Genomic DNA, 20,502 nt, shown 5'->3' on the forward strand with positions numbered 1-20,502 from the left:
TGAGTTTCCTCCAAGCCTGCAAAATAGTTGTCAACTCCAGGTATCAATTCTTTATTTGAAGTGAATCTTCGTCCACAAAGAAAAATTTACATTTTGGGAAGAGATGGAAGTCTCACAGAACCACATCAGATGAATAATGCGGGTGTGGCAACAATTCACTCCTCAGTTCGCGTAATTTTGCCATTGCAATGGCACATGTCAAGAGTCGTGGCACCCAACTTGCAGATAATTTTTTAATTTATAATTCTTCGGTTAACATGCGATATACCCTTTCAGATGACATTCTGCAAGTGTGAGCAATTTCACACACTTTCAATCAGCACTCCTCCAGGACCATTTGGTGCACTTTTGCAATGATTTCTGGAGTAATGACACATCTCGTCAGACCACTGCACACATCACCATCTAACCTCTCCCGACCAAATTTAAATTCATTTGTCCACTTGGCAACATTTGAATATGAAGGAGGAGAGTCCCCCAGTGTATTCTGGAAATCGGCATGAATGTCCTTTGCTTTCATACCTTTCTTTATGAAGCACTTAATCGCTGCTCAAATCTCGATTTTTTCCATCTTCGCAAATCACTACGCGGGAACAACAGAGCCATGTCACTGCCACAGCTCTCTTCCAAGATAACTGACGTGGCACGTGTTTACAGGCAACAATCCAATGAATATCACGTGAACAACTCTTTGCGCTAGCACTGATCTCTTGTGGTGATTCCGAGAACTTTTCAAAGCGCCCTCGTAGTCTGTGGAATTTTTAAAATTTTTCGTCACAATGATGGCAATAAGGGTTCTGCAGTAATTAGTGTGACTGAGACTGTGTTATTTCTCTAGTTCACCAGAAGTGAAATTTCAGGGCAAGATATTTTATTTGTGTTTTGGAAGAGTGAAGGCGTATTTAATAATTGTGTTCATCTAATCATGCTAATCTTACGACAATAAATGTAACTTTTGCATCATTCTTTCAATATTAAGGTTAGATGGTTATCATTTAATTAACCCTAAATAGCTTGTTTCTAGTGGTCTTTAAAATGTACTGAAAATAATGTTAATGCTCCAAACGAAAGACTTGTTTGGGGGGTGGGTCGACTTTTAAGAGCGGAAATGTGACTTCAGAAACCAACACTGTGTCTGAAAGAAACCATGGAAGTAGCCTGAAACACTACAGAGAAACTAGAAATTCTGGGATCTGATGCTACAAAAACTTTCGGGATAATTTTTGACACAGAAATAAAAATTTGTTATCAGCTGGACATCTATATCTTGGTTCCCCAGATGGGTAAAATTCAAAAGAACACACCAAACTATTTTATGTATGATCCTGAAGAGTACTACCAAGGGGCAGTTTTTATTCCATTTTTAGATTCTTTTATAAGAGTTAGAGTTTACAGAATGGAAGAAAGTGCTGCCTGGATTTTCTTCACTGTTCCTGATATCAACTAGTGAAGTAGTTTTAAATAACGAAGAACAAGAACAGTTCAAAGCCTTAACTGAATTTTACATTCGAGATGAGGAATTCACAGTTTGACTAGTCATGTTTATGGAGAAGGAAATCTGAGAAAGAAGATCCAGAACATCTACCAATAGCTCTCTGAAGATATAATTACGGCCACCGCAGAAAGGTCACGTCCTCTTCGTATACAATCGCGAGATACCTGTGACATTCAACATGACACCCAATTTTGAAGTTTATTGTCTCACATTAAGTCATGTTTAAGAATTATTTGATTATCATTTATTAATATTTACAAGTTTTAAATATATCTGTATCAGTTGAATTAAGTTGATAATCGTGTTTCAGTATTTCTCAGGAGACTTAATGGATTAGCCCTCTTGTCCATTCATCACTCAGTAGTTCAATATTTATTACACTATCACAGGTGATAACCTCGCCAAGAGAAAGAAGCAAGGGAATGTCATTATAGGAAAATGCTTATTATATCCTGGTACCTTTGTTTTACTTTTAATCTTAAGCCATAGTTTATTTATTTATTCATTCATTCATTTGTAGAACAATGCATATCATATGGGTGTCATCAATACTTCACAAATTGCATCTTGCATTTAGTCCTAAAGCGCTTTTCAGAGCCACTAATACTGAGGCTGACTAATTATCTTCCCTTATATTCTGATGCGTGCCATATATTGTGTAGTGCTTTCTTTCAAGACGAGCTATGCTAAGAAAGAAAGCATTTGAAGTGGATTATCACACTAACTGCAGTTTATAGACGCTAAATATATCAACTTCAATACACATCGGAATTTTTCTGTTATACTGTGTTCGTCATAAGAACAAACCTGATGTAAACACTACACCAGACATTCTTCTGCATTTGCTTGAATCTCATTGGTCATTTCGCATGGAGGGGAAGTCAAGCGGTATACAGTACTGTCAAGTACAATCATAAGGGTATGTTTTATGCTGTGTTACACACACATACACACACACACACACACACACACACACACAGACCGAGATATAAAGTGGGAAAACAAAACAGCCATACCAGTGTATTTAACTTGGACAGCAATGGCCAACCACATGGTCCAACTAACACGCAATGATATGAACAGTTGCAGTTCAGACGTAAAAGGTGACAAGCAGAGAAGCAATATAGCTTCGACTGTCATTTAATTTTTAAAGAGTTCCAAATATTCTGCAAAACTCCATGACTACCACACAAATCTTAGGTGACTAGATGGAAAGCATCTAACATAGTATTCTAATTACACTACTGGCCATTAAAAATGCTACACCAAGAAGAAATGCAGATGATAAACGGATATTCATTGGACAAATATATTATAACTGACATGTGATTACATTTTCACGCAATTTCGGTGCATAGATCCTGAGAAATCAGTACTCAGAACAACCACCTCTGGCCGTAATAACGGCCTTGATACGCCTGGGCATTGAGTCAAACACAGCTTGGATGCCGTGTACAGTTACAGCTGCCCACGCAGCTTCAACACGATACCACAGTTCATCAAGAGTAGTGACTGGCGTATTGTACCGAGCCAGTTGCTCGGCCACCATTGACCAGACGTTTTCAATTGGTGAGAGATCTGGAGGATGTGCTGGCCAGGGCAGCAGTCGAACATTTTCTGTATCCAGAATGGCCCGTACAGTACCTGCAACATGCGGTCGTGAATTATCCTGCTGAAATGTAGGGTTTCGCAGGGTAGAGCCACGGGTCGTGACACATCTGAAGTGTAACGTCCACTGTTCAAAGTGCCGTCAATGCGAACAAGAGGTTACCGAGACGTGTAACCAATGGCACCCCACGCTGGGTGATACGCCAGTATGGCGATGACGAATAAACGCTTCCAATGTGCGTTCACCGCGATGTCGCCAAACACGGATGCGACCATCGTGATGCTGTAAAAAGAACCTGGATTCGTCCTAAAAAATGACGTTTTGCCATTCGTGCACTCAGGTTCGTCGCTGAGTACACCATTGCAGGCGCTTCTGTCTGTGATGCAGCGTCAAGGGTAACCGCAGCCATGGTCTCCGAGTTGATAGTTCATGCTGCTGCAAACGTCGTAGAACTGTTCTTGCAGACGGTTGTTGTCTTGCAAACGTCCCCATCTGTTGACTCAGGGATCGAGACGTGGCTGCACGATCCGTTACAGCCATGCGGATGAGATGCCTGTCATCTCGACTCCTACTAATACGAGGCCGTTGGGATCCAGCACAGCCTTCCGCATTACCCTCCTGAACCCACCGATTCCATATTCTGCTACCAGTCATTGGAACTCGACCAACGCGAGCAGCAATGTCGCGATACGATAAACCGCAATCGCGAGAGTCTACAATCCGACCTTTATCAAAGTCGGAAACGTGATGGTACGCATTTCTCCACCTTGCAGTAGGCATCACAACAACGTGTCACCAGGCAACGCCGGTCAACTGCTGTTTGTGTATGAGAAACCGGTTAGAAACTTAACTCATGCCAGCACGTTGTAGGTGTCGCCACCGGCGCCAACCTTGTGTGAATGCTCTGAAAAGCTAATCATTGGCATATCACAGCATCTTCTTCCTGTCGGTTAAATTTCGCGTCTGTAGCACGTCATCTTCGTGGTGTAGCAATTTTAATGGCTCTGAGCACTATGGGACTTAACATCTGAGGTCATCAGTCCCCTAGAACTTAGAACTACTTAAACCTAACTAACCTAAGGACATCACATACATCCATGCCCGTAGCAGTCGCGCGGTTCCGGACTGAAGCGCCTAGAACCGCTCGGTCACCGCGGCCGGCTAGCAATGGCCAGTAGTGTACAAACAAGAGTGATGAAAATGCTTAACTTAAACACAGGGTAATTTTTCTGTGCTAGCTATGTGTGATGCAAAAGTATACTGCAGGGAATTCACCGTATTGTTGAATACTGAAGCCACTGAAGGTATTAATTCAGTCAGTCCTCTGACAATCTCTTAGCTCCTTCCTTATCCGAATCCAAGAAATACATTTCTGTTCTGGAACTGTATCTGCTACACCGATAACGAGTCGATCAACAGCAAAACCCTTCAAGCCACCTAGGTGCCACATTTTCTCTTCTTCTTTTATTATGTGCTGTTCTATACCCAGCCAGCGTTTGGCAGCGTGAGTGCGTTAGTTCCAGTACGTCTGGTAGCTTAACAGTCTTATTATTTATTGTGAAATGTCACTGAATGTGAATCCAGATCAGTTCTGTTGGGTTCGTATTGTAATGGTACAGTGGCAAATGTAAAACTGTAGCACTTTTATCGTGTGCTCGATGCTGCGAAGATGATTGTTTTTCATGTTTCTACAGCACTTATCACTCTGGTTTGTCTGATGCTACATCTGTGGTACAAAACAATGGACACAGTCCAAATAGAAGAATATTTGGTTTTTCATTTTTGTCCTAGAAATTAAACTGTCATGTTTTCATAATTTAAGCAACATTATCAACAACCTTTCATAAAACATCAATAATTAAGAATTTATATTTGAAATGAAAACAGGCATTTTGCGTGCAATATGTAATTAGAAACAAAAAGATGTGTATTATTCATAAAAAATTATGAATTTTACAACAACAAGATGTAGGCTTTTTTTAAAAAAACAAAAAAAAAAACAGGATAACCGAGGATAGATTTAAACCAGCGATCCATTATCTGCACCAGATTCCACTATACATTCAGTGTGTATGATTTTTTTTTTTTCTGTAAAGTTATGAGAAACGTTAACAACAACCTAGTTCTCGGCACTTTTTAACTGTGTTCCACAAGCGCGTTTCACACGCGCGTTTCACTACGGAGCACGAAGCACCCTCAACCACTCTTATACTGCGTATTAACCGCACGACAATCAGAGTACAACAGTGCAGACACTAAGACTGTAAACGATTTTGAAATAATAACTACATAGCTAAAGCGTGATTAAGAAAAGCGTTGATGGCTGTTAATACATTAGAATATCTTAAGTTCCATTTAACGTAACTTAGTAATAAGATATCTAATACATAAGTAGGACCTACTTTCAAGAGTGGAGCACCATCAGTGTACGTGTGCTACGGCTTCTGATCAATCATCATGTTTGTGTTTACATCAGGTTTATTCTTATTATGAACAGAGTACACAGTGCTTTCGTCTTCATTCATTTGTATGTGTGGAGGTTCAGTTTTATTAGGCCACCAAGCTATTTTGAACACCCGCGGAACAGTTTTGGTGGGTCCTGCACACATTGCTGGAGAAGTGTATATACGTGCTGCTGCTACTGAGGAGGGAGCTCCGGGGAACGTTTCTCCGGCATGGTTTTCTGAAGTTGGTCTTCCATGTCATATGATCCGCAAGAAAACATCATTTGCCATCACACAGTGGCAGTTCATGGGCTGAGCATGTCACGTGCCTCAGCCTGCCAATGAGTTGCATCAACTAACCACATCTGCATCAGCACAACATCGGCTCAGTTCGGCTTGTCTTGTTGGGTGCCAGGGGCACTCAGTTACGAATTTCCTATAAACTTCGATACTGACAACTTTAAAAGTGCTTTTGTTCTTTATTTGTATAAAAGTTTGCTATTGATTACTGATATTATAACAGCTCCATGTCAACTTACATTGCCATCTGCATGGCTGTAGTTGTGTTTTTTTCTAAGCACGTCTCTGACAATTAGTAGCCATCTTTATTCCTAACGTTTTGGGTATTGAGTATTTTGTGTTGTCCTGTTTTGACTGTACTGTGTTTTACATAGCCCCTAGTGATTACTGTTTTGAGATGGGTGGGGGAGGAACTACCTGAATTTGAAATGATAATACAATTGTGTAACTGTTTTAAAAAGGTAAATGTAAATGGCGCGATAGATCTGAGAGTTTTACAAGTTTTTAATTGTGACATTGGCAACTGGCTAGTGTGAGAATTCAATGTGATAAATTTCTGTATAAGTAATTCAGTTCTGTATTTTTTAATGGTCATGTTTTGAGGTCAGTATAAGCTGTATATTGTACTGTACAGTTAACTGGGGGGGCGGGGTCTCTTTACTTTGATCTGTCTCAAAATCTCTCAAAGTCGTCTCTCCCATCTCGTCTCCATTCACCTCCTCTTCCCTTTCTATAGTACCAACCCCATTCCTCTGTTCTGTGTCGCTACAGTCGCAGGTTCGAATCCTGCCTCGGGCATGGATGTGTGTGATGTCCTTAGGTTAGTTCGGTTTAACTAGTTCTAAGTTCTAGGCGACTGATAACCTCAGAAGTTAAGTCGCGTAGTGCTGAGAGCCATTTGAACCACTCTGTTCTGTGTCCCCCTCCAAATCCAGGAATCCGTTCATTCTGGGGCCCGCGTAACATGCTCTTCTTTTCTAACAACCTTCCCTAATCTATTCCTCTCCCCTCCCCAAGGAGCTGTCACTTCCAAAAAGTAGGAAGTGTGTCACTTTTACTTTTCTATGTTTCTATGGACAGTTCGACATTTCCACTTCCCGAAGGGAAGTACCAGCCAGCAATGCTATCTCAAATTTATTAGAAGTACATAAGCTTCCTGTTGAGATACCTACAGTATTTCTCAGAGAAGAACAGGATACGATTACTTTAACAATTTAACAAATATCCACTATTTTTTTTACAAGGTGTACAACTTTTCTTCTGCCATTTGCCGATAGGCGGCGACAACGGTAAGTAGCGGTCAAAAGAAACAGATCGCAGACGTCAGGCAGTTAGCTTGGACCTTGGTCAATATAACCTCATTCAAGCATTAGTCGATTTGTGTCTGCATCATAAAGTTGTTCTTGATTGAAAATGTCAGTTTATGAGCCTAATTCTCGTCTTTTGCGGGGGGTGTTACTTTTTTGTTTCAGTATGAAGAAAACAGCGGCTGAGTCTCATCTAATGCTCTCAAGTACGTATGGCAGGGACGCTACTAGTGAAAAAACGTGTCGTAAGTGGTTGAACGGCGTTTATGTTTGTGAACAGTTGCTTCAGAGGCAAAAACGGAAGGGATTTCTGCATCGCATTGTGACCGGGGACGAAAAATGGGTTCATTACGATAACCCTAAACACAAAAAATCATGGGGATATCCCGGCCATGCTTCCACATCGACGGCCAAACCGAATATTAACGGCTCCAAGATCACGCTCTGCATTTGGTGGGACCAGCTCGGCGTTGTGTACTATGAGGTGTTAAAAGCAAGTGAAACAATCACAGGTGCTCGTTATCGAATGCAATTAATGCGTTTGAGCAGAGCATTCAAAGACAAATGGCCGCAATACAGTGAAAGGCACGATGAAGTGATTTTGCATCACGACAACGCTCGACCCCACATTGCAGAAGAGGTCAGAAACGTACTTGGAAACGTTAAAATGGGACGTCCTACTCCATCCACCGTATTTTCCAGACATTGCTCCCTCTGATAATCACCTGTTTAGATCAATGGCGCATGGTCTGGCTGACCAACACTTCCGATCCCATGAAGAAGTCACAAATTGGATTGATTCGTGGGTCGTTTCAAAAGATGAACAATTTTTTCGACGCGGGATTCGTACACTGCCTCAAAGATGGGAGAAAGTAGTGGCCAGCGATGGAAAATACTTTGAATGATACATGTGTAACCAATTTGCTTCATTAAAGCCTCAAATGTTGGGGAAAAAAACGGCAGAAGCAAAGTTGTACACCTTGTAATAATGAATAATGATGCATACCACAAACAGCAGGGGCAATATTGCACACAAGTCCTGTTTATGCAAGGTACTAACAATGCAAAAAAACCTATAATGTCAAATATATTAATCAGAAAGGGTGGAGGCTCCCAGGTAACTTACACAGTGAGAATGTTATAATGGATTGCCCCCTCAAATCCTGCTTTGGGGACACAAATCTGTAGCACAGTGCAAACTCTAGGTAATGTTGAAAGGTGGTAATCTGGTGAATGCCACAAGTTTTGGTAACTGACTGACCTGTTGCATAACACACATTTCATCATAAAAATTAAAACTGCAAGGTAGATTTGACTTATAAAAAGTAACTGACAAATCTGTTATGAGTACTTTGATATAAATTACGTACTTATATTGAACATGCTGTGACAGTTCTAGAGTCTTTCAAACAAGGTTTACAGTCAGTAACGCATAAGTACCAATATCATGCAATATTAGGTGGAGGTGACTTTGAAGTACTGAGTATGGACTGGGACATCTATGGATTCATTGCAGGGGGTGCAGACAGACAGTATTACGACGTACTTTTGAACACATTTTCCAAAACCTGTCTTGAGCAGCTAGTTTATGCATGCAGGCCGAACTTTATGGATGGCGTCACTATGAATTGGAACTAGTGAAAATGTCATCGTAGCGACTATGGTCATGAAAGTTAATAAATAAGTCAAGAAAGCTAGGAGAGAATTTCTGCTAGACAGAGCAAAAAAGCAGTTTTTAGCATCTCAATTAGACAATGAAATGCAATCACTTAGTTACAGTATGAGGAACACAAGGGAATTATGGGCAAAGGTTAAACAGATTGTACATTGTGCTATGGACAAGTACGTGCCTAGTAAGTGGATTAAGGACAGTAAAGACCCATCATGCTTTAGTAATGAAATTCAGAAAAGCAAAGGCAGTTGCACTCCTGGTTCGAAAGAGAATGTGCAAACGACGACAGGGAGAGGTTAATACAGATTCATGCAACTGTGAAAAGACCTATGTGCGTATCAAACAATAATTATTAATGCCAAACCTTACCAGAAGGTCTGGCAGAGAACCTGAGAAAATTCCGGTATTATGTAAAATCGCTAAGTGAGTCTAAGGCTTCCATTCAGTTACTTGTTGACCAGTCTGGTGTAGCAGTTGAAGATAACAAAACAAAAGCCAAACTTTCAAATCTCATGTTCAAGAAACTGTTCACACTGGAGAACTGTACAGATATACTGTCATTTGACCATCGCACAGACTCTCGTACGGACGACATAGCAATAAGCGTCCCTGGTGTCGAGAAACAACTGAAAGAGTTGAAATCAAATAAGTCACCAGGTCTGGATGGATTTCCAATTCAGTTTTTCCAAAGATTACTTGACAGAATTACCCCTTACCTAGCTCGCATTTATCACAAATCTCCAAAGCGCAAGATCCCAAGCGACCGGAAAAACACTCAGGTGACTGCTGTATATAAGAAGGGCCAACGAACAGACCTGCAAAATTACAGACCAGCTTTCTTAACATCAGTTTATTGCAGAATTCTTCAACACATTCTCGGTTCAAATATCATAAATTTTCTTGAGACAGAGAATCTTATGTCCATGAATCAGCGTGATTTTCGAAGGCATCTCTCGTGCAAACCTCAGTCTGCCCTTTCTCACGCTATATACTGCAAACTATGGATGAAGGTCAACAGATAGATTCCGTATTTCTAGATTTCTGGAAAGCGTCTGACACAATGCCCCAATGCAGGCTGTTAAAGAACTTTCAAGCATATGGAATAGGTTCGTTGATACGTGAGAGGCTCAAAGACCTTAAGCTGTAGAACCCGATATGTTGCCCACGACAGCGAGTGTTAGTCAGAGACAGGGGTATTGTCAGGAGTGCCCCAGGGAAGTGTAGTAAGACCGCTATTATTTTCCAAATACACAAATGATCTGGAGGACAGAGTGGGCAGCAATCTGCAGCTGTTTTTTGATGATGCAGTTGTGTATGGGGAAGTATCGAGGATGTGTGACTGTAAGAGTGTAAAAGATGGCTTAGACAAAATTTCTAGTTGGTGTGATGAACGGCAACTGGCTCTAAACAAAGAAAAATGTAAGTTAATGCAAATGCACAGGAACATGGGAATTATCTGCCCGTTACGTAAAAAAGGCGACAAGTCAGAATGTAGTAATTATCGTGGACTCACTCTCCTGGACCTAACATACTGGATATTTAGTAAACTTTTAGCCTCCAGACTTGAAAGGATGACAGAAGGGATATTGGGGGACTATCAGGCTGGATTTAGGAGGAACAGATCCACGATGGATCAGATATTTTTATTAAGACAAGTGCTAAAGAAGTTTTATGAGTATGACAAGCAACTACATCAGTTGTACATTGATTTTAAGCAAGCGTACGACAGCCTACACAGGAAGAAAATTATACAGATCATGAAAGAATTTAGAATCCCACTAAAACAGGTCAATTTTACAGAAATGATAATGAAAGCAACAGTGTGTAAAGTAAGAATAGAGCAAGAACTGTATGGTGAACGCCAAGTACAGAGAGGCCTACGACAGGGAGATGTGATCTCTACAATGCTATTTAATTTAGGTTTAGAAAATGTGATGCGATAAATGCCGATACACCCAGGAGGAACAATACTTAATCGGCGAGTTCAAGTGGTAGCATATGCGGATGACGTAGCATTAATGGCAAGGAATGTGAGGGCACTAACGGGGAGCTACGATACGTTAGAGGAAGCAGCAAGAGAAGTAGGTCTACAAGTAAACATAAACAAAACAAAGTATATGGTGACGGGGGAGCCTAATATAAACGGACAAAAGAATTCAGTAGTAATGAATGGGAAAGAATATGGAAGAGTGAAAACATTTAAATATTTAGGTTCTGTAATAACAGAGGACAATAAAGTAGCAGTAGAAATTCAAGAAAGGACAGCGAGTGGAAATCGTTGCTATTTTGCCTTGCAGAATGTTTTTAATTTCAGGAATGTTAGTAGGAATACAAAAATCATAATATACACGACCATATTAAGACCTATAGTAATATATGGATAAGAAGGCTGGGTATTGAGATTAAAGGAGGAGAACTGGTTATTGAGATGGGAAAGAAAGACACTGAGAAGGTAATAAATGAAAAGCACCAGTTTGCTTTTGTTCTACAATATTGCAGAACAAAAGCAAACTGGTGCTTTTCATTTATTATTATAATGTTGTACTACCAAGAACCGACCGAAGATTCTGTTAATACTGAGAAGGGTTTTTGGAGCAGTGAGAGAGGAAGACGGCTGGAGAGTAAGGACAAACGTAGTACTAAAAACACTTTTTGGACAGATGGATATTGTTGTTAAAATTAAGTTGGGAAGAGTGAGATGGGCAGGACATGTGCAGAGAATGCCAGAAACTCGGAGTGTCAAGAAAGTTATCATGGCAAAACCTGACGGGAGAAGGAGAAGAGGTGGGACCCAGGAAAAGGTGGCTGGACGATATGGAAGAAGATCTAAAGGCGATGGGAATAAGAAATTGGAGAAAGAAGTCGATGGACAGAGAAGAAAGGAGGCAGGTGATACAGGAGGCCAAGGTTTCTCAAGGACTGTAGAGCCAACCAAGAAGAAGAATTTCGAGAACTTCGGTGTAGCACCTTCATTTCGGCACCGCGACAAAGGCGAGAGAGGACGTCAATCGCACTTTCTTCTTCCGTCGTTGATCAAGGCGTCGGTAAAATCTGCAAATCTCCTCCCCGTAGAGGCGTAATACAAAATTGTTAAGGCTTTCATGGCCACTTGTTGACAAACTGAATAGCCTCCATGCCAACATAAAATTTAACATGGAAGTAGAAAAGGACAAAAAACTGCCATTTCTAGATGTGTTGGTCACAAGGCATGGCGAGAGCCTGGGACAGAGCGTGTCTCGAAAACCAACACACACGGACCAATGCCTGCACAAACTATCAAACCACCATCCGAGCCAGAAAGGAGGCATGATTAATACGCTCATAACGCGAGCAGGACAAATATGTGAGCCGTAGCAGCTCAGATGCAAAATGCAACATCTGAGAAGTGTTCTGAGGAGCAATGGATACCACTCAAATTATATTAGAAGTATAACAGAGCCAAACACTCGGCGAAGTAACAAATCAGAGGAAGAAATGTCGGGTTCGTCAATAGGCAGTTTGTCACCAAGTGGCCACTAAAGCCTTAACAATTTTATCAGGAGAATTTTACAAAAGTGCTGTTCATCTGTAAAGGAGACTGCATGTAGGACACCAGTACGACCCGCTGTTGAGAGCTGTTCGAGTGTTTGGGATCTGCAACAGGTCGGAATAAAGGAAGACATTGAAGAAATTCAGAAACGGGCTGCTAGATTAGTTACTGGTAGGTCTGAACAACACACAAGTGTTTCGGAAATTCCAAGTATGATGCCTTGTGGAGTATGTTTGTAGATGTAGATGTAGATGTAAACTATGAGAAATGCAAGGAAGGTCCACTATGGAGTCCACTGAGTTTGGTGAACTACTCGTACATTAAGCATAAGCCTTTGTTACAGCTGAATAGTTCAATTTATATTGTGACAAAAATGGCAGCATTAGGGTTAACAAATTATGATACAGAATTGCTGATCATTACTTACCTTCATGAGACAAAATACATAGAGTACTGACCACAGACACACCCAAAGTGACACCTTATCCTTGCTTTTGAAACTGTTAGTTCCTTCCTTGGGGAGAAAAGAGAGGTTGGAGATGTTTAAAAAGAGCAGCATGTAGCCATATTTACAAAATAATTTGCGTCGCAAGTGTAAAATGACTTGTTCCACATCTTTACAATTTATCATGCAAAACAATCCATGGACCATGTAACGAGGATGAGGTAGATGAAGTGTTAGTATTTTCAGCGTAAGTACATACTACCTGGAAGACAGCATACAAAATAAGGCCAAAATGTCAATTGAATAAGTGTGTCGTGTGTAACATTTGAGGTCGTTTAGATGGACAAATGCGAGTAAAGTAAAATTATCACAAACCCTCTCTGCATTTGACAAGGCTAGCTGACTGTTATATGTACAATAAACTTATATATACAATAAACTTCCAGCATACTCTCGACTTTAGGTTACAGCTATCCCACTACACAATATATGCCTTTCATAATACATTAACCAACGTTAATAATGAAAGGTGACTAAGCAATTCCACGTATTCTGACAATACAGCACTAAAACGGGTCCTAGATTGTTGGTCTGTTCTTTTAGAAGACCATTACAAACCACTTTCTAAGCAGCTCCACCACCCCGCCCCCTCCCTGCCTGTTACACAATTATGGTGTCATGGGTCATTCCATGGTCAGAGTGTCATTATATTAATAGTTTTAAAGTGAAAAATTTATTGTTATTTTATTTTTGCACTGTTGTCTACACTACAAACTTCTTGTCAACAATGAAGTTTTTGGTGGGAAGTGATTTTGTTTAAGGTTTTGGCTCCAAGAATAGTATGTTATTTCTTATGGCGATTACTGCACCATTTTCAGCATTTTCAAGGTAGGGTTTCGACAATTTAAATACTAGCGTTTCAACCAAAATTTATATGAATTATTTGACTGACACCTTAATCTACGAAATAAAAGAAGAAACATGCATTATGGTACTAATTGTGCCAAACTACACAAAATTGAGACAATGCATATTTACAGGTAATGTGAGTGACAACAATATGTTTTTTCACTGATTTCCTTTGCTAAAGAAATTTGGTAGTTCAAAGTACTTCTGATCTACATAACTTAAATAAAATTTCAGCCTTCTATTATTGTTATTAAATGGTTTACAGCATATTGCAATTACATAATGTGAATGACTCTGTATTGATATTAGGGAAATAAATGTTACTAGTTATATTACTGGTAGGAGTTCCGTCATAAATTTTGATAAGAAAGTAATATTTACAATTATTTTCTTTACTCAGCTAGCAGAATGTCATCACCTTCGGACAAATGAGGAGAAACAAAGATGAGGAGAACTATAAAATGCAAATACATGTAAGGGGAAAGAAGAGACAGATGCTGAAGTATTGCAAAAAAGAAACAAGGATAACAGCAGAGAAAGAGGAAGGAACGGATAGTTTGTTGCCAAATGTGAACCCTTACAGAAACGAAAATAAATCTATCAGACCAAAGTCAAACATTCATTTACATCTAGATGGATACTCTGCAAATCACATTTAAGCGCCTGGCAGAGGGTTCATTGAACCACCTTCACAATTCTCTATTCTTCTAATCTCGTATAGTGCACAGAAGGAACGAACACCTATATCTTTCTGTACGAGCTCTGATTTCCCTTATTTTATCGTTGTGATAGTTTCTCCCTATGTAGGTCGGTGTCAACAAAATTCGGAGGAGAAAATTAGTGATTGGAATTTCACGAGAAGATTCCGTCGCAAAGAAAAACACCTTTTCTTAATGATGTCCAGCCCAAATCCTGTATCATTTCAATGACACTCTCTCCCGTATTTCGCAATAATACAAAACGTGCTGCCCTTCTTTGACCTTTTTCGATGTACTCCGTCAGTCCTATCTGGTAAGGATCTCACACCGTGCAACAGTATTCTAAAAAGGACGGACAAGCGTAGTGCAGGCAGTCTCCTTAGCAGATATGTTACATTTTCTAAGCGTCGTGCCAATAAAACGCAGTCTTTAATTAGCCTTCCCCACAACATTTTCTATGAGTTCCTTCCAATTTAAGTTCTTCGTAATTGTAATACCTAGGTATTTAGTTGAATTTATGGCCTTTATATTTGATTTATCGTGTAACCGAAGTTTAACGAATTCATTTTAGCACTCATGTGGGTGTTCTCACACTTTTCATTATTTAGTGTCAAATTTCAATTTTCGCACCACTCAGATTACTTCTGATGACTTTGTTAATCAATAAATGGCAGCGTCATCTAAAAACAAACTAAGACGGTTGTTCAGATTGTCACCCAAACCATTTATACAGATAAGGAACAGCAAAGAGCCTACAACATTATCCTGGGAAACGCTGAAATCACTTCTGTTTGACTCGATGACTTTCCGTCAATCACTATGAACCGTGACATCTCTGACAGGAAATCACAAATCCAGTCACATAACTCCGGTTGAATTCCATAAGCACGCAATTTCACTACAAGCCGCCTGTGTGGTACAGTGCCTTCCGGAAATCCATAAATACGGAATCGATCTGAAATCCCTTGACAATAGAACTCAACACTTCGTGCAAATAAAGAGCTAGTTGTGTTTCACAAGAACGACGTCTTCTAAGCCCATGTTGACTGTGTGTCAACAGACCGTTTTTCTTTGAGGCAATTCATAATGTTGGAACACAATATATGTTCCAAAATCCTGCTGCATATCGACATTAAGGATATGTGCCTGTAATTAAGTGGATTACTCCTATTACCTTTTTTGAATATTGGTGTGACCTGTGCAACTTTCGTCTTTGGCTACGGATCATTCGTAGAGCGAACGGTTGTATACGATTGTTAAGTACGGAGCTAATGCATCAGCATACTCTGAAAGAAACCTAATAGGTATACAGTCTAGACGAGAAGACTTGCTTTTATTAAGTGATTTAAGTTGCTTCACTACTCCAAGGATATTTACTTCTATGTTACTTATGTTGGCAGCTGTTCTCGATTCGAGTTCTAGAATATTTACTTTGTCTTCTTATGTGAAGGCATTTCGAAAGGCTGTGTTTAGTAACTCTGCTTTGGCACCACTGTCTTCGATAGTATCTCCATTGCTGCTGCGGAGAGAAGGCACTGACTGCTTCTTGCCGTTAACATACTTCACGTATGACCAGAATCTCTTTGGATTTTCTGTCAGGTTTTGAGACAAAGTTTTGCTGTGGAAACTCTTATAAGCATCTCGTACTGAAGTCCACGATAAATTGAGCTACTGTCAAAGAACGCCAATCTTGGGGATTTTGCGTCTGTTTAAATTTGACATGTTTGTATCGTTGTTTCTGCAACGGTGTTCTGAACTTTTTGCGCACCAAGGAGGATCAGCTCTGTCGTTTGTTAATTTATTTGATATAACTCTCTCAATTGCTGCCGATACTATTTCTTTGAATTCAAGCCTCATCTGGTCTACACTTATATTATTAATTTGGAAGGAGTGGAGATTGTCTCTCAGGAAGGCGTCAAGTGAATTTTTATCTGCTTTTTTTCAGTAGGTATATTTTTCGCTTATTTTTCGAGGATTTGTGAGTTACAATATTCAATCTCGCTACGATAACCCTGTGTTCATTAATCCCTTATCTGTTTTGATGCTCGTTATTAACTCAGGATTATTTGTCGCTAAGAGGTCAAGGGTGTTTTCACAACCGTCTACTATTTGCGTGGGCTCATGAACTAGCTGCTCGAAATAATTTTCGGACAATGAGTTTAGCACAATTTCGGCTGATGTTTTATGCGTACCTCCGGCATTAAACACGTATTTTCGCCAACATATCGAGGGTAAATTAAAGTCACCACCAACCATAATTGTATGAGTCAGGTACAAGTCTGAAATCAAACTCAAGTTTTCTTTGAACCTTTCAGCAACTGTACCATCTGAATTGGGAGGTCGGTAAAAGGATCCAATTATTATTTTATTCCGGTTGCCAACAATGACCTCTGCCCATAGTAACTCACAGGAAGTATCTACTTCAATTTCGCGACAAGTTAAACTACTTATAACAGCAACAAACACGCCACTCCCAACCGTGTTTAGCCTATCCTTTCGGTACACCGTTAGGTTCTTCGCAAAAATTTCGGCTGAACTTATGTCCGGCTTTAGCCAGCTTTCAGTGGCTATAACAATTTGAGCATCAGTGCTTTCTATTAGCGCTTGGAGCCCTGGTACTTTCCCATCACAGCTACGACAATTTACAACTGTTATACTGATGGTTCCTGTATCTACATTCTTCCTGTGTTTGGTCTGCACCTTTTGAGACTGAAGCCCTTCTTGTGCTTTTCCGAGACCCTCTAACCTAAAAGACCGCCCAGTCCACGCCACACAGCCCCCCCTACCTGTGTAGCTGCTGACCTATTCATCGGAACCCGAAACCCAACCACCCTTTGGTGCAATTCGAGTAACATTATCTCCTTAAAAGAATGCAAGCCACAGTCCATTAGCAAAAAACTCTACCAAATTCACCACGAAATAAAGTGCGTTGTTAAGAAACTGAAAGTTTTATTGGAGACATTTCATTCACTGGTAGTAAAGCAAAAGAATTCACCACTACTTCCAACCAACTGGTAGGCACTACTGTCTCTATTGTTCAAGAGGTTTATTCAAGAGATGATGTAAGTAGCTAAGCACCACGCCTGAAGGACGTGAAAACCATTTGTAACCCAGATTGTTCGCGAAAGAAACTGCAAATCACACATTTGCATTCTTCTCCGAGTGAGACACATGTTCTTTTTGTTTCTTAATATGGCAAGATTGTTGGCAAGAACAGATTTGCTGAACATAGACCTAAACGTGTGCTTCCGAGTTCTCAAGTAACACATAACATTCATTTATGCAAGTGTCATGAAAATTATTGGTTGTAAAGCTTTAAGCAAAGTTTTCCAAGAACTTCCTGCATAGTCAGCCTCCTATTTAAACACAATCCTATGTTAGCCACCAATAGAAGACAGTTGGACTACGACATTCAGTGACTGACTGTAGTTTGGCGGAGATATATTATTAACGATGCTCAGGCATATAACCTCAATTGTTCCTGGCAAATATCAAAAGAAGGAGATCATCTTATCAGGGTGCAACAGGAACGTAGTATTGCTGAACTGACACAATGCATAATTTCTTTGTTGCCATTTTTCCTGGAGGACTTTTTTGTGAAAAGAAAGCATGTAAAACTATGCAACAAAGAAAGAGCAATGATTTCATCTTCACTGCTAAATCTAATTTGGAATTTTTGCAAGGGGATTTTTCTGTAAAATGCACTTGGTCTGCACAGGAGGATTTAGAGTTTTCACTGTGTGGAACCACAAGTCTGTTTACATCATGAGTCTGGTACTCTAGTAAACACCATCCCATAGTGACAATGTCAGACAAAGAATACTTTGATTGCTTACTCTGATAGTCTGCCTGGAGAAATGCCATCTGAAGTCAGTAAAATCAGTACTTGGTCAGATGGTGCCAGCTCACAGTTCGAGAATAGTTACACTGCAGCTCATACCTCAGCAAGAAATTGTCAGCATTTTTTATGCAAAACAATCTGCAAAAGTAGCCAACGAAGTATCATCTGTAAAAGTGAGTGAAATGTATGAAAAAGGTACTGAAGGAAAAAGTACCTGAAGGCATAAAAAAGTACCTAAGGAATATCAGAAATACATGCCATCATTCTTAAAAATGAATTGAAGACTTATTCCTTGTCGAAGCATAGCGATACAGAGAAAGATTTACCTCTCTAAAAGGACAGACTTGCTAAAAATTGTTACTAGTGGGAAGTTTATCATTTTGGAGTTACAAGGAAGGCATACTGCATATTGTTATGCAGCAATCTATTAGTCTTCAGTTGATGACCAAATGGTACTGAAGAATGTACAAAGGTTGTGAAACGTCCCCTTATAAAAATTGTACGTGATTGTGCTTAAACTGACACACAATATTTTTTTAGCGCAACGTAATCTGACTTTCAATAATCCCTACAAGAGAATGGCCCTGACTAAATTAACCTATACGTTTCACAAATCACTTACCTCACAAAAATCTTCGTTACTCGAACTACTGCAATACAGCGAGCGCCACTACTGCCAGCTAAATAAAAGTTTCAAACTACGAAAGGCACTAACTACTGAGAGGCCTAGTTAGCAAATGAAAGATATTGATAGAGGATAAACAATGTATTTACCTTAATAGTCATAATATATATAGCAGTTCATGACATCCATTCTTACAAATGTACTGTTTCTGATGGACACACGTCCAGATTATCCGCTCTCAAAAATCCGCCATCTCACTTCCCCACATCCACCACTGCTGGCGGCTCACCTCCAACTGCTCAACGCTACGCGCTGTTAACATCCAGCTGCCCAACACTACAATGGCAGACAACAATGCAAACTAGCCACAGACTGCACACTGCACAGCCAGTGATTTTCATACAGAGCGCTACGTGGCGTTACCAATAAGAAAACCTAAACAGCCTACTTACAGTGGGAGAGAGTAATCACACTTCACAGTCAATGATAGAGATTCATCATTTGTAAACAGTGACCAAATTAAGTGTGTCCTTTCAGATCCTCAATTTTGTTGTCAAAGTTGATGCCATTTAATTTTGTTACTGCAAAGGCAAATGGCAGAAACATTAGCATTACTGTTTTTCTTGGTTACTTTTCTTATATTGTTTTTAAAAGCATGCACTGTAATAGCTGCATTTCCCTCAATTCTCTTTGTTATGTAATGTGACAGATCTTCTTTCTGTGTTACAGGCTAACCATGGAAAAAAGACTTATTCAAGAGCAGAAATATTTGATCAGGTTTCAGAAGATATTGCCTATGTCTTTTCTGTAATATGAGTAACAGTTTTTTAACATTCTTCACAATGTGGTAAAAGCAAATTAGGCAAAATACAAACTAAAATGAAGAAAATTTTATCAATAGTAAGATTATTTCACTCTAGCATGACATTTGAAACTTAAGTTCATTCATATTTTTAAAAAAAGGTAAAAACTGTCAACCTGTAATGTGAGTAATAGTGGAATGACCCTGTAATAAAATCATCTTGAGTGTCAACCTGTAATGTGAGTAATAGAGGAATGACCCTGTTATGAAATCATCTTGAATGTCAACCTGTAATGTGAGTAACAGCGGAATGACCCTGTAATAAAATCATCTCGGGTGATCAGCCAAGTGGTGGCATCATCTTGTCAGTGTTTCAGTGTTTCGTACCCACCATCTACAGGTGAAGAGAATGGCCTTCATATATTTGCCTGACTACTCCCTACAACACTCATGTTCATTATCTATGTATTAATACAGTCTTAAATATTTATCGACAAATTCTGTATTGTCCATTAAAAGTGTATTATTGTATAATCGTAATTTTCTACTGACTTCCTGTATTGCTGAAGGATGTCACAGGGCCAAAACAAATTCGATAAATAAGATCAGGATTACGGAAGTGTCCGATTCCTTCCGTGTGCTTTGACCCATGACTTCATCAATATGGTGGAAATGGCTATTCTAAGCGTCTCCAATATGGCGCCTGTGATGTCACTACATACACACGGCAACAAGCACGAAAATACGTATAAATAAGACGCTAACAACTCCCTCCAAAAATACAATCAAACTAACGGGACAACCGTGGTAAATTGGGGGTTTTAGG

General features: G+C 39.8%; 1 protein-coding gene across 1 annotated transcript in view; it reads right to left on the bottom strand.

The window, feature by feature from the left end:
• The window catches only part of LOC126088160 (gamma-glutamylcyclotransferase-like), a 30,515-nt gene that overhangs the window by 5,912 nt on the left and 4,101 nt on the right, over nucleotides 1–20,502 (bottom strand). The gene's annotated exons all lie outside the window — the stretch shown is intronic.

Source organism: Schistocerca cancellata, chromosome 6, assembly GCF_023864275.1.
Source record: "Schistocerca cancellata isolate TAMUIC-IGC-003103 chromosome 6, iqSchCanc2.1, whole genome shotgun sequence".
Classification (NCBI taxonomy): Eukaryota; Metazoa; Arthropoda; class Insecta; order Orthoptera; family Acrididae; genus Schistocerca; species Schistocerca cancellata.